The following is a 15,077-nucleotide window of genomic DNA, read 5'->3' as shown; positions in this document are numbered from 1 at the left end:
AAACAATTCTCAATATTTAATATAAATATAAAAGTTCTAAAAGTTCTAAAATAAAATATTTCATTTTTGATAAACTGTATTAAAAGTGATTTTAATATAAGAATTTGGTGAAAATTAAGAAAATGGGGTTGAATTTCACCTTTGGTAAAACTTAAGGGGTTTGATTACTCCAAATAAAATTTATGGGGCCTAATTTCACAATTGAACAAAGTTAAGGGGCCTAATTACCACTTTTGCGCCACTAAACTAAAAGAATAAGAGTTGCTCACAATTTTTCCGCTCAATTGATTGATAAATATGATGGGGCCACATTAAAATTATGAATTTTAATTTATTGACTATAGATGGCATCCACATAATAAAATATTACAATCAAATCAAATGCCCACTAAAAATAGGCTTAACACTGTCATTATTCACGCTTAATATGCCGTAGTATACTAATTTGTTCTTTTTTAAGTTGATGGTTGGAGTTGATAAAGTTTCAATTTTATTTGTTTTTTTTTCTAAAATAAATTGTCCTTTTTTTTTTAAAGTTAACTAATCTTTATTAATATGGGTTGTTCTTAATAAAGGATAAAGAGTAAGAATCAATAATTCTAATTTTCCTATTAAAAATAAAAGAAAAAAGAATATAGGGGTAAATAGTATTTTTAATTGTTTGTAAATCATCCTCCTAGATGTGTCGTATACTCTTTATATATGTTTTCGTTATAAGGTCAATATGCACTTTATAATAACAGAGTACTGACCCTATATTAGGTTATGTTATTCCATAATAGTCAGCTATCATTATTTTTAATAATAAAAATTAAATTCTTTTATATAATTTTATTAATATTATAATCAGTATATTACAACATAACTACAAGTCTACAACTCATTTATGTAAAACAATTTAATTTTTACAAGCTCAATTAATTTAAACCTCACAAGTGCCGTGCTTTAACACGGGATCTCAACTAGTGAACATTAACCAATTTTAGTAATATAACATATTATTTACTAAAATAAATCTTATTTAATCCTTTTACAATAAGATATGAAATTCTCACTTATAAATAAATTTGTTCAATTTAAGGATTTAATTAATCCGTATCATTGTATCAATCTACGGTTAATTAACTTTACAGTTTGGGAATCGTCCTATAGGTGTGACCTTAAAGGATCAACTGATCACCACCGTCAAACGACACTAATGTCAAACTCTAGTTAGCCAATCATTACCGATTAATGTTGATCAGTTAACTATATAACTGAATCATGCCTTACATATTCTTATTATGAGATTTAATTATGATGTTTAATCATGTGATCGCACTATTGTTGAGGACACTTACTCCAACAATCTCCCACATGTCTGAGACAAGTATGCGTCACCAATTCTCTTGTTCTACTACATCATCTCCCACTCAATGCAAGGTGTCTTGCAGGTCGTACTTGCATTTGATCATATCTTGAGTGGTTTCCTCGATCTGGGGAGTAACTGTTTGACCGGAATTATCTACCGTAGATACCTTCCGAGTGTGGCCACGCATTTCCAGTTCACTACTGTAACGCCCCGTAAATTTCGGACCGTTAATATGTTTCGAAAATAATTAATTAATCAAGTAAAATTTGACAATAATGTATTTAAAGTAAAAATAATTCAAAGAAATATAATTTTATTATATTTTGAAGAAAAGTATTTATTTTGATAATTTTGAAATGTTTAAAAATAGTTTAAACCGCGTAAAATCTTTTATTTCGAAATAAGGGCGTATCGGGGGGAAAATGACAATTCGTTTGAACGTTGGGTAAACGAATTTGGAAATGGGTCGTATGAATACTCAATTTTATTGTAATCTCGTGTTTAAAGACTTTGGACTTGACGGAATTTGCATTTGACTTACGGATTTAATTATTATCGAAACGAGTCAAAACCGACTCGAAAAATCCCGACTCAAACCCGAATCCCGTCCTTTCTTTTCCTCTTACACGGCTCCCCTCCCCCCTTTACCCTTCTTTTCTGATTTTTGTTCATATCATCATCATCAACATCTCACAAAGACCAAAAAACACCATTTTATCATTTCAAGCTCAAAATCGACGTAATTTCTTCGTTACTAGTCCGTTTTTCGCATAATTTACCTTTCCGGAATCCCCTCGACGCGATATACAACTTGGTACCATTTAATTTCAGTTTTATTGAAGTTGTTTTAAGACGATTTTTGGGTATAATTTCGGTTTTGGTGACTTTTGTTGTGTTTTTGTTGTTTTTAATAGGTGAAGATTAAGATGATGATGGGTAGCTACTGTTTTAGGGTTTTCTCAAGGGTTATTTTGCCTTTTTCTAGCTTAAGGTAACATATTTCGAGTTACTCGACGAAAGATCGTCACATGTGTGTTGTTTTTGTATGTTTTATGATTTTTGTTTATGTAGTGATTTTCACATGTTTAAAATGGTTGCATGCATGTCAATTGTTAGATTAAATTATCATAATAGTATGGAAATGATATGGAAACGATTAGATAATGCTTAAAACGGGTTAAAATGAAGAAAAACGGTAAAAAAAGAGGAGGTTAGGGTGGCGGCAGCCGGCCGGCAGGCCCGTGGCAGGCCCACGGCTGGCCCGGGTCGGTCCGTTGCTTGTTTCGCGGTTTTCCATGCTTTGTCCGTCATTTTAGGTTCATCAAGGATATAATTAGAATGAGTATACATGGTTAAACTTGTTAAGGGAATCATAAAAGTTGCTAAAAGTTATGCTAATGGTAGAAAAATTATGTTATATTGACAATTATCACATGTTAGGATAATTTACAAAATGAAATGGTAATTAATAGGCTCAAAATGAATTTTATAGTGATAATTGTAATGTTTTGTTGATTGTGCCGAAAACTGAGCCTTAGTCCCTTTGACTGATGCGATGTCAGTTAATTGAGTGATTGGTCACCGCACTTGACCCGCACTGTCGCAGGGCTGGGGTTGCGGGTAAAAATTCGGTTGAATGATTTAGATAATCGGCCTTTTTCTTGTTTTAGGCCATTTATCAAGCTTTTGTTCACATGTATAGCTTATTGAATTTAATAGTGACTTGTATTGTAGAAATGGCCCTAGTTTCCCCTGAAGCCTTTAATATGGTTACTATTGTTAGAATTAGAAATTAGTATTGAATACTTATTGAGGATTCTGTTGGGATTGTATGCTGTAAATAGACATTATAAGCCTTTCACATGATAGAATGCTAGAATTTATATTGATAAGTAGGACTTTTTGCCCTCTTAAGGTTAAGTGGGTGTCTTACTTGACTTGTGTGGTGAGTCATGTGTGGTGTGGGCTAAAATATTCAAGCTGGGACTAGCTGAGACTAGGTCCTAGGTGAGTATTTCGGCCTCCATCATAGATAGGTCTTTATAGTCTTTGACGAGTATATGTTCACTGCTTGATAGCCTTTGTGTTCCTGGCTAGTGGATGTTTATCCAAGTTGGGGCATGACCTCAGGTACTTATTTTGATAGTATGGGGTCGAAGCAAGTACTAGCCAACCCTTCGGTGGTGTCCTTAGGGTACTCACTTCACTTTGTTTTAAAAAAAAGTTGTGGGTCTTGGGTGCGGTGGTGTGTATCCGCATGTCTAGGTCTGCGCAGATTTTAGGCTAGGGTTGTGTTGTCTCTTGGCCATGTTTTCTTAATAGTAACCGCTGAGCCAAGATACCGGTTCGATTACCTTCCCTACCTCGTGGTATAGACTCGAGTTACAAAGTGACTATTGACCGTACTAAGAACTTATGCCTGTCTTTGATATATTGCCCTTTCTTGTATGGTGATTTTATGAACTCGTAATAGGTGAGATGTAAGCGATTACGATTAATAAAGTTTGGATTACTATTTGTTATCTGATTCACATGATAGTTTAGTTTGGTCAGTTTAGGGGTCATTTGCTAGAATACATGATAAGTAAATGGTTTATCAAATTGTTTACATGTTACATTAATTTTGACGATTCGTGGCTGGGAGGACTCGAAGTTACTCCCCACTGAATTGTGGCTTTCGTGTTTGTATAAAATGCGATTGACAGGTTGTTGTTGCTTTGTTTGGGGTCACAGACGGCTAGTGAGCAAGGAACCTTGGACCTAGTTTTGGCTATTCTATTAGTAAACCTTTTATACTTTTGGGTTGTATATAATTTGAAGGGACATATGTCTCCCTTTCTATTTTTGGTTTGTATCCTTATATTTCCGCGTCTTATGTTATGTATGTAAATTAGTTTATCAGTTGTTGCAGGGTTTTTGACACTCTTCTTGAGTTGGAATTGGTTGTGAATGGTTTAGTTAGAAAATTTTTGAAATTGCAGGTTTTTGGACTAGTTGAACCATTTACAAACATATCCTACCAGTTTTTCTGTAGAATTTACGTTTTTTTTTAAGGCTAGAATTGTGGTGTGTCACAGTTGGTATCAGAGCCTATTGCTCTCGACGCACGTTTGTGCACCCCACTTAGAATCACTTGACCTTTAAAAAAAAAATAAACTTGAGAGATGGGTAGGATGGGTAGAGTTAGGATTTTATGTGGTAGTCTGTTTGTGATTGCTAATTGTTAGGTACTAATTGATTTTCTCTTTTGTAAGATGGCACTCCAATAGAGGTAGATAATGCAATTTTACCTTAGTTTTTCAATCTCGTTGTTTATTCGTCTTTCAAATTCCTCTTCTCTCGCCTTGGTAACTACCTTTCAATTCTTTCTCCCGATTCATCTTAGGTTCGTTTTCTTCTTATAATAAAGTCCATGTGGACACCTTCCTTTTATTCCGCAGGATAGTTCGCCCTTGTTCAAAGAGAACCCGATTTTGAGAGAATGTAACTTTGGAGGGCGTGAATGAGTTGAGAAATTGATTGGTTAAGGTTTGAGTGGTATAGGAGAATATAACTTGGGATCCTTTGGTTAGACTTGTTAGTTGTGCATGATATGAGAGCCTAGTGGGTTGAGAAACACCTTGGGATTTATGTCTATTGAGAGCTTGTTTGTTATAGATGATTGAGCATGGGTACTACCTTAGTACATAAGATGGAATGAACCTGAGCTACTTCATTTGAGAGTCTTAATGTTTCATGTGGAAAATTTAAGGAATGATAGTTAGCCCTAATCCTTGTAGGCTTTGAAAGGAATACAATAGGACATTGACGTTGCTTAATGGATTGGTATCGTACTTTGGAAGTAGTTAGTTTGTTAAACCTTTTAAGTTGATCAAATCTAGTATAGAGTAGCTCTTGTTGACCTTTCGAAATTTGAGGACACGTGGTTGACCTTATCAATCATATCTGGATTTGGAAATTTTGGTGGAATGTTGTTCGATGTAGTTCGTGAGTTCAAAGATGCGATTCTAATTTATGGTATCGGAGATTAGAAGTATTAAGTGGTGAGATGAGGGAGTAGACAAGCTATGGTACTTGGGAATGACATAGTAAGTGAAGTTCAATGACGAGAATTGTAAAGGAGATACTTTGTGACATGGGTGGTAACAAATGAAATTGTGTGGTGAATTGATTTTGGCTCTTAGAACCAATTGAGTTGAGGAAAACCTACCATTGTGGAGTCCTTGTTAGTCTTATAATTGGGTAGACTTTTGGGGCTTGGTTGAGCACCTTAGTGATGTAACCTTATCATATCGATCATAAGTTTTGATGAGTGTTTGGTAAGCGGTAACCCTTTCATTGTGCCGCTTCTATTCTCCTTTCCTTCTCTTTAACGTTCGTTGAACCTTGTTTTTATGCCAAAGTTTACGTACCTTCTTCTTGCCCGAGATACCTTCTTAACTTGAATACCTCTTATTTTTGTCAACCGTTATCTTTACAGTTCGACTCCTTATTTCCTAACATGCCATTTGTCCTTGCTTATCCTTCCTTAACGCCTTTTTATAATACTATTTCTTTTGAGAAATGTTGACCTTGGTTGGGAAATCATGACCTTTGACGGGGTTATTTGGGTTTGACCCTTTCCTGGTTTTGGGAGGATTTGATGTTGAAAAGACTTAGGTAGTGTGATGGGACATACTTGATGGTTCTTATACCTATAGATCCTTGATAGAGTGAGTACTTTGTATTGGTGGACTTTGTGTGTCAAGTGTGAGTTGCAATGGTTACTAAGGTTATGGAACATGGCATTGTTGTTTATGTTTAGGGTACTAGTGTTTAGTACTTATCTTAAAATGGATGAAACTGAATGGTGGATTTGAGGATGTAAGATTGACTAAGTAAGTCGAGTTGTGATTGGCTTCCATAATCACTTTGGACATGAGAGTTTGATAATGTGTATGACCATATGAGAAAAGCTAATGGTGGGATTATTAGTTGGCTCTTGAGAATTCTTGAGTTGAGAGAGACTTAGTATTGAGAATTGAGGTCGCATTGAGTACTTGTGATGATGAGACGATGTTGGAGCTGAGTGTAGTTCTGCTTTTGAGAATCCTTAATAAGTAAAAGGATAGAGAAACTTGAGATCCTATGATTTTTCATAATTTGGGGTTGGTATGTTACTACCTTGATTTGAAATGAGAACCTTGTGGAATGTTTGAGGAACCTTCTTTTGGAGTTTATAGCTTGGTATTGGGATTCTTGATTGAAGGATTACTTTTTGAGGAAATCATAGTTGACACTAGTTGGATACGAATATAGCTTTGTTGGAAGCCTTGACCTTGGACTTGTGGAGGTTGTTTCTGGATGTTTGAGGATTTGGAACGATGAGATCCCACTTATAGTGAATTATCTTGTTCCAGGGAATATGATAGGAGGAGGTAACATAAGCGATTGAGGAAACCCTTGGGAGTGATGTGGTTATGAGTTTGGTTGTTAGGAAGTTTTCGGAGCCGTTTTGAGTGATGTTGTTATTTGAGATAAGAGTGTCTGGTGTTTCCTTGGTGTCTAATCTCCTTTCTTCCTTGATCAAGAGCGTTACCGCTCATATCTCTCTTCCTTACATCATCATACTCCTCTCGTAAGTTTGATGTTGGTAATCTATGAAACTCTATCTTTGACATCCTTGTAATTTTGACTTCAATTTTTACACCATGAAATTCATTATAGCTCTTTTTGATTAGTTAAATTTGAATCATCTTAATATACTTTGTTTTATATGCTATCTAAGTTATTTTCCGTGTTGTACAACTTCTAAATTTTCAAGCCACCAGTTTCAGTTCATTCATAAAAGTTTAAGTCACTTCTGCAAACCTAACCTATTTTTAAAGATTTGAAAATGAAATTTTGATTTATTTCCAAAAGGTATTCCTTTTTCTTACCTTTTTTCCGAGTTACTAAGCCTTGTATAATCATAATTAGTAAAGATAGTATTCTTACTATAGAATTTTAAACTAAAAGTTTGAAAATGCTTTTATGATTTTCAATGGTTTTAACATTAGTGAATGTTAAATCTCGTTGTTGGAGACGTCCCAATAATGGGTTTTCTCATTTATTGGTGTAAAAATATTTTTATATCTTGATATGAATATGGATGTTCTTGTCTGATCAACAAGAGTATCACCGTTTCATTGAAAAGATACCTATATTTTCTTATAACTATAATTTCTCCTTCTAAGTTTCGAGGGCGAAACTTTTTAAATAGGAGGGTGATTGTAACGCCCCGTAAATTTCGGACCGTTAATATGTTTCGAAAATAATTAATTAATCAAGTAAAATTTGACAATAATGTATTTAAAGTAAAAATAATTCAAAGAAAAATAATTTTATTATATTTTGAAGAAAAGTATTTATTTTGATAATTTTGAAATGTTTAAAAATAGTTTAAACCGCGTAAAATCTTTTATTTCGAAATAAGGGCGTATCGGGGGGAAAATGACAATTCGTTTGAACGTTGGGTAAACGAATTTGGAAATGGGTCGTATGAATACTCAATTTTATTGTAATCTCGTGTTTAAAGACTTTGGACTTGACGGAATTTGCATTTGACTTACGGATTTAATTATTATCGAAACGAGTCAAAACCGACTCGAAAAATCCCGACTCAAACCCGAATCCCGACCTTTCTTTTCCTCTTACACGGCTCCCCTCCCCCCCCTTTACCTTTCTTTTCTGATTTTTGTTCATATCATCATCATCAACATCTCACAAAGACCAAAAAACACCATTTTATCATTTCAAGCTCAAAATCGACGTAATTTCTTCGTTACTAGTCCGTTTTTCGCATAATTTACCTTTCCGGAATCCCCTCGACGCGATCTACAACTTAGTACAATTTAATTTCAGTTTTATTGAAGTTGTTTTAAGACGATTTTTGGGTATAATTTCGGTTTTGGTGACTTTTGTTGTGTTTTTGTTGTTTTTAATAGGTGAAGATTAAGATGATGATGGGTAGCTACTGTTTTAGGGTTTTCTCAAGGGTTATTTTGCCTTTTTCTAGCTTAAGGTAACATATTTCGAGTTACTCGACGAAAGATCGTCACATGTGTGTTGTTTTTGTATGTTTTATGATTTTTGTTTATGTAGTGATTTTCACATGTTTAAAATGGTTGCATGCATGTCAATTGTTAGATTAAATTATCATAATAGTATGGAAATGATATGGAAACGATTAGATAATGCTTAAAACGGGTTAAAATGAAGAAAAACGGTAAAAAAAGAGGAGGTTAGGGTGGCGGCAGCCGGCCGGCAGGCCCGTGGCAGGCCCACGGTTGGCCCGGGTCGGTCCGTTGCTTGTTTCGCGGTTTTCCATGCTTTGTCCGTCATTTTAGGTTCATCAAGGATATAATTAGAATGAGTATACATGGTTAAACTTGTTAAGGGAATCATAAAAGTAGCTAAAAGTTATGCTAATGGTAGAAAAATTATGTTATATTGACAATTATCACATGTTAGGATAATTTACAAAATGAAATGGTAATTAATAGGCTCAAAATGAATTTTATAGTGATAATTGTAATGTTTTGTTGATTGTGCCGAAAACTGAGCCTTAGTCCCTTTGACTGATGCGATGTCAGTTAATTGAGTGATTGGTCAGCCGCAATTTGACCCGTACCTGTCGCAGGACTGGGGTTGTGGGTTTAAATTCGGTTGAATGATTTAGATAATCGGCCTTTTTTCTTGTTTTAGGCCATGTACACCAAACATCAGACCAAAGAAAATTTGGCTCCCCAAACTTAAACTTTTTTCATCCGTCCCAAATGATTGGTAGGATATTGTCTTAAATAAAAAAACCATAACCACAACCCAAAATCCCAAGGCAAAAAGTGCCCAAATTGTAGCCGAATAAGTTGAAGCTTTCACATTATCATCTCCCCTAAGATAGGCAATGAACTTATTAACTAGTGTTGACACTTGGTTAGTTGCTATTTAATTTGTAGAAGTAGTGAAAATTAGTATTATATTTAAAAGGAAGAAATTATGGTTACTATAAATGAAGTAAATAAGATGATGATAATAATAAATATATTTTGGATAATTTAAGTGTGTGATACGTTTGTGTAAAAATTGTGTGGAAAAGATGATTACAAGACTCTTACATTTATACTAAAGCATCATGAGCTATGTTAAAATGCAAGAAGAGACAAAATAGTAGGTGAGTTGCTCCACCTATGGTTAACCTATATGTACAAATTTGTAATATTCATCCTTATCGTGACAGTTGTCACTTTCATCATATGTAATATTTTTACATTACCATGGATCAACAACTGACTTTTATTTTATGGGATGAACTTGTGTGTCTTTAGATAAATCTCTTAAAATAGAGGATTTGTTTTATCTAGGAAACGATTTCAAATACTAGCACATATAGTGATAATAAGGATAACTTTTTATATTTCTAGGAAATTTGTCATGTCATTTAATATCTATTTGACCCGTCTTAAAGTTTAAGTTGATACTTCCGTCTTAAACAGAAATTTGTGTACATATATTATTTTGGTTTTGTAGTAGTGTCTTACTGGTTGTTTTGTGATAATATATTGAAAAAAATGAGGACGATTTATATATAGAGAACAGAATAAGAGTGTTGTACGTGAAAAATGGTGTACTCCATATAATATAGTGTATAGTTGTTTACGGTTAAAGTTATGCACAACGGACATAAGCAAAGAAATGAAAAATGTCCAAAGCTTGGGTAAAACCGTAAAACATAAACATGTTTCAATTTTAACTAATTTTACATCATATATTGGAGTATTGGACAAGTAACAAATTTATGTGTATTTGAATTTTGAGCTATTATGGAAAATGTAAAGTGCTTGAGAATAGGTTAAGTATGCCAAGTTCTATTTCTAGCTGAGCGCATATATGATAAAGTAGCAGCACCCCCCTTACTTTCTCTCTCTTCCGATTTCTATCATTCTCTTGAAACCAAAACAATTTTAATTAAGAGTAAGTATTATGCCCATGTGCTCCTCTTTCCTTCTAGAATTTGAGAGAGAGGGGAAGTCATTTAATAGTCTAAAAAATCTTGGAGAATAAGATTGAGATTTCTTTCTCTTTTCTCTAACCTTTTCCTGGAAAATGGAAAGCACATTTTTTACTTTTTTTTTTCTAGCTATTTCTTCTTGTCTTCTCTTAGAACAGATTTTCAGTCAATTTTCCGGTTTTATTTTTTACCTTCTTTAAGATTTGATTGTTTGTACTCTCCAATTTTAGGATCGGAGGGTTAATTACAATCATATATCTTTAGCTTGAAGGTTTAAAATAAACAGTAATGTAAACAGAATACATTCATGAGCTTTATCTCATGAATTGATTTCAGTAAAATTCTATTAGAAATTATGTTGGGACTATTTGGTTGGTTGTTTTCTCCAATTTCATCGTTGATTTGAAATGGAGATTGTATTTTAAAAACCCCTTTATTGATGTTTAGAGAAATGTTTTGAATTTTTTATAGTTGCATCATATTGAGAATTGAGATCTTCCTTTGTTTATATTCTTTCCTGCATTTTTTTTTCCATCTTTGTTGTGTTGTGTTGTATTTCCTATGGGATAGCAAAGTTTTAAGAGACTTTTTTTGAGAGTTTTTATTTGTTCTATTTGTTTCCCTTATTTTTATGATTTGGCTAATTTGAAAGTTGTTGACTTTTCGATTACCTCTCATCCGCGAGGATGTTATAGGTCGATTTCAATTGACCTAGTTTCCTTTACTTATAAAAAGAAAGTTCTATTTCTAGCTAACATCAATTTATACCTAGAACAAGTAAATTTACTATTTGAATTTTGATGGGAAAATATTGGAGGCAAAGTGTTAACCAAGGGGAAGTTTGATTCCTTCATTTTTCCTTTATTACTAGGACAATTACTTATAATGATTCAACTTTTGTTTTATCCTAATAATTAGTTTGGAATTGGATTTGAAATTGAATTCAAATTTTTGATTTCTACAATTGAAATCATGAAAATAAAATCAATTTCGCGTTTCTAAGCACTATCTAATCCAATTTACAATGTTCATGTTTTAACTAGTTTGAGTTTAGTCTAAGATTACGAGTGGTGTACTTTAATTATTAATCAAAAGTCTTAAGTATATACTCCGTATAATGATTAAGGTTTAATTAAATATGGTCAGTATAATTGATTAACGATTTTAAATAATTAGAATATGGGGAAGAAGAGAATTAAATAAGTATTATCCCAATCGTGGTATTGTCTGATAAAATTTTTCATGTTTTTAGGCTTATAACATTGTGATATGTAAAAGAGTACATCCCTTTTGTTCACTTTTAGTTCTACCTCTTTTCTTTATTTTATCTTATGGGTCTGAATTTCTCAAGCCAGCCACAAATTAATGTATGGGTCTAAGTAGTAATGTAGCGAGCTAGGAAGCTAAGAAAAGAAATGGGAAATATTCAGAGCTTAGGAAGAATAGAAGCATGTTAATTTCTGTTTCTAGCTAACTTTACATTATACATTAACAATAGAATATTAAATAAGTAATAAATTTATAATGTATTTGAATTCAAACTATTAGGGAAAATATTAAGAGCTTGGAAGTAGGTTATGCATGCCAAGTTATATTTGTAGCTAACTTTAAATTATACATGAAACAAGTAAATAGTGTACTAATTATATTTCGATTAAAAATATTGAGGGCAAAGTGTTAACCAAAAGGAAGTTCGGTTCTTTCATTTTTCCTTTATTATTATTTGATTATTTATAAATGCCAAAATTTCTGTTTGGCCCTAATAATTAGGATAGACTTTGGGTTTTATTTGGTTGAGTTAGGTTAAGAGGAATTATCGAGCGTATATTATTTTACTCCCTCCGTCCAGGTTATTTCTTTACCTTTGATTTTGGCACAAAGGCCAACGGGGGGGGGGGGATCATTTGGGATGTTGTTGAATGACAAGTGGAAAATAAATTATGTGTATGGTCAATTTAACCTTAAAAATAGTTCATATATAGAAAGGTAAACGAATGATGAAACATTCATAAATGGAATAGATAAACAAGTGACCGGACGAAGGGTTCTCCATGATAAAAACTCACAATATAATAAAATATTTACATTCGTCGTGTAAAAATCTTTTGTAACTAAGGTTTCTGAAAGAGAAAAAAGTGAATATAAAATTATGGAAGGAGAAAAACCCCGAGTTAAAGTGATGATTTTGAAAACAGTACAAATCAAGTTAGGAAAATCAATATATAAAGAATTGATGGAGTAATGCCTAAAAACATAAAAAATTAACCTTACGGCTTTACCTCAAAAATATTACTAGCCCAAGTAGAGGTCAAAAGTATTCCAAAAATAGTGTGGGTCGAAAAAATATTACATGCATGCTTAATTGAGTTGGATCTATCTGTTTAGTGTTCCGATAGTAATTTATGACAATTGGGTTGATGTAATTATTGTACCTGAAATTTAATAAACAAATTCAAAATAATTGGTTTTCAATAATTGAGATTGATTAAATTATTACTCCGTAGTTTAGATAACTTAGGTTAAGAGTTGAGAAATTATAATTTAATTACGATGGAGCATAAATAAGCTGATGAATTCTCATAATCAAATTTACAATATTCAAGTTTTAAATCAAGATGGAGGAATTATATAGTAAATAAACTGATGAATTCTCATAATCCAATTTATAATATTCAAGTTTTAACTAGTTTGGATTTACAGTATTCAAGTTTTTACAAGTTTGGATTAATTAGTTTAAGATCATGAGTGGTTTATTTTAATTATTAATCTAAAGTCTTGAGTATAGTTAAGGTTTAATTAACCATGATATGTATAATTGATTAGCCAGCCATTTTAAACAAGAGTAAGTCTACTTTGTGATGGATAATATTCGTTACAAGCTTGTGCCGGGTCAAATATCACTCAAATGAATAGATAAGATAAAAGTTAAAGTGTCTAAGGAGATAAATACTTTATCTTTATCTACTCATGTAAGTTTTATTGACCCGTCACAAGCTTATGACGAGTATTGTCCGACACACATGAAAATTTGTGTTCAAACAATTAGAATTTGGAGAATAAGCGAATTAAATAAGTATGGATAGGAAGTATAATACTCTGTACTATATGGTTGAACTGTTGTCGCAATCTCGGCATTATCTGATAAATTTGTTCATATTTTTAGGGCTTCTAGCACTGTGGTGTGAAAAGAGTGTACCACAAGTTACTTATAATTGTAATACTATGGTTTTATGAGTCTTTGGGTACTCTATCGAGTGGGGCTTACTCTATCGAGTAAGTATGTTTTTACGCAAAACAGTAGACTGCCTGTAGGGTACTCGATCGAGTAGGCTTGGCACTCGATCGAGTAAGTGACTTACTCGATCGAGTAAGTCGGTTTTCGGGTGAATTGCGACGGGTTTGTTAATAATGCGGATTAATATGTATGCTTTCGTCATCCTTTCATAAAACACTTTTACAAAACCTAAATCATAATCAAGGAGAAGTTTCAAGTTACGTTGCCTAATTCCTTTGCATTGTTAGCAAATCCCGGAGCTAGAAGTGTCGGTTTTCATCGTTCTTTATACCGTTGTGATCCTTGCGTCGTGGGTAAGTTCTACATATGATTTTCTTATCGTTTTGTTGAGTTTGGTTAAACCCTAGTTTGGGGATTTGGGGGTTTTTGTGATTACGTGGTTGTGGTAGTGATAATATGTATTTATGTATGTATAGGAGGAGGGTTCGTTGAGGAGAGATTTTGAGACAGCTGCTTGATCGTCCGATTTCGTGTTGCTTTCCAGGTAGGGTTTCCCTACTCAGTATTAGTTACATGGTTGTTGTGATTAAAGATTGATTTGTATTGTTAAGTTATCAGACGGTTGTTGTTTTCGTACTGTTGATTGGTTTATAACTGTTTGTGATCTTCTGGGCGTGTCCCTGGCTGAGTGGAGTCACTTGCGGGAGTGACTTCACGCCCTTGGTTCGCCCTCTGTGGAACTCGCCACAGGAGGGGATGTGCACATTAAGGAAACTTGGGTTTATCGCTCAGTGGTTGATGAGCGGGGATTTGGTGGGTACGGCTGCGATCCCCCACTGGCGGTGTGGAGTACTTGTTGCGATGGGTACTCTAGCAGAACTACACACTTTAGTGTGTAGTCAAGTGTGTGGAGATTGGTTATGGAGTCTGGAGAATTGTTGTGATTGATTGAGCTGTTTGGCATTTGTTTCAGTGTGGCTTTATGTTGTGTAATTAGTACTGACCCCATTTTAATGTTTTAAAAACTGTGGTGATCCATTCGGGGATGTTGAGCAGTTATTGAGCAGGTATGATATGACGCGTATGAGATTGCTGGGATGAGTCATCACGTGGCAGTTGGAAGTCTTCCGCTGTGTCAGACGATGTTTTATAGTTTTGACAGTTTTATCAGTAGACCGTTTGAGAACCTTGTATTTTCAGTTTAACAGTTTTGGTTTTGAACATGTAATCACTTTAAACTATATTGATCTTTAAATTATGTTTCTTCATTGTCATTTGATTATCATTGCCTCGGGTAACCGAGATGGTGACATTCTCATACCTTAGGTGGTCCTGGTAAGGCACTTGGAGTATGGGGGTGTCACAATAATACTCCGTTTTCACAACCTCTTTTATTTTATCGGTCTGAATTGCTCAAGCCAACCACAAATTACTTATATAAGATCATGCTACAGTCTGATTAC

At 33.6% G+C, this 15,077-nt stretch overlaps 1 long non-coding RNA gene across 1 annotated transcript; it reads left to right on the top strand.

The window, feature by feature from the left end:
* Positions 1–8,084: 8,084 nt before the first annotated feature.
* On the top strand, positions 8,085–14,830 carry LOC141591293 (uncharacterized). The gene is made up of 4 exons (XR_012520793.1): positions 8,085–8,216; positions 8,317–8,393; positions 14,091–14,158; positions 14,671–14,830. It is a non-coding gene; the product is annotated as an uncharacterized LOC141591293 (long non-coding RNA).
* Positions 14,831–15,077: the final 247 nt, after the last annotated feature.

Source organism: Silene latifolia, chromosome 7 (genome assembly GCF_048544455.1).
Source record: "Silene latifolia isolate original U9 population chromosome 7, ASM4854445v1, whole genome shotgun sequence".
Taxonomy (NCBI): domain Eukaryota; kingdom Viridiplantae; phylum Streptophyta; class Magnoliopsida; order Caryophyllales; family Caryophyllaceae; genus Silene; species Silene latifolia.
Note: the sequence above shows the minus strand (reverse complement) of the source record. Positions and strands in the feature narration are given on the sequence as shown.